We start from the raw sequence: 449 nt of genomic DNA on the forward strand, positions 1-449 counted from the left end.
TCACTTCGGGACCAAGGACATCTTTATCGTCCATCTTAGGACGGAACATATCAGTGTCCAGGCCGAGGGACCTCACGACCATGGGGCTAGATAATGGGTGAGACTCGGCCGTGTTTAATCTCTTGAGTACTTTTCTATATATGCCATTTGATGCACAAGGATTCCATGTCTTATGTACTCAAGCTGTAATCCCAAGCAAAACTTTGTTTTTTTTCAAGATCTTTCATCTCAAATTCTTTCTTAAGATATTCAACTGTTTGGGAAATCTCTCCAGAGGTTTCTAGGATATTTAAATCTTCAACATACACTGCTATAATCACAAAGCCCTGGCCGAATTTCTTTATAAAGATACAAGGGCTGATCGGATCATTCTTGTATCCTTCTCTCTCCAGGTACTCACTTAACCTATTGTACCACATTCGGCCTGATCGTTTCAATCCATAAAGTGA

This window comes from Brassica oleracea, chromosome C5 (assembly GCF_000695525.1).
Source record: "Brassica oleracea var. oleracea cultivar TO1000 chromosome C5, BOL, whole genome shotgun sequence".
In the NCBI taxonomy this organism is placed as follows: domain Eukaryota; kingdom Viridiplantae; phylum Streptophyta; class Magnoliopsida; order Brassicales; family Brassicaceae; genus Brassica; species Brassica oleracea.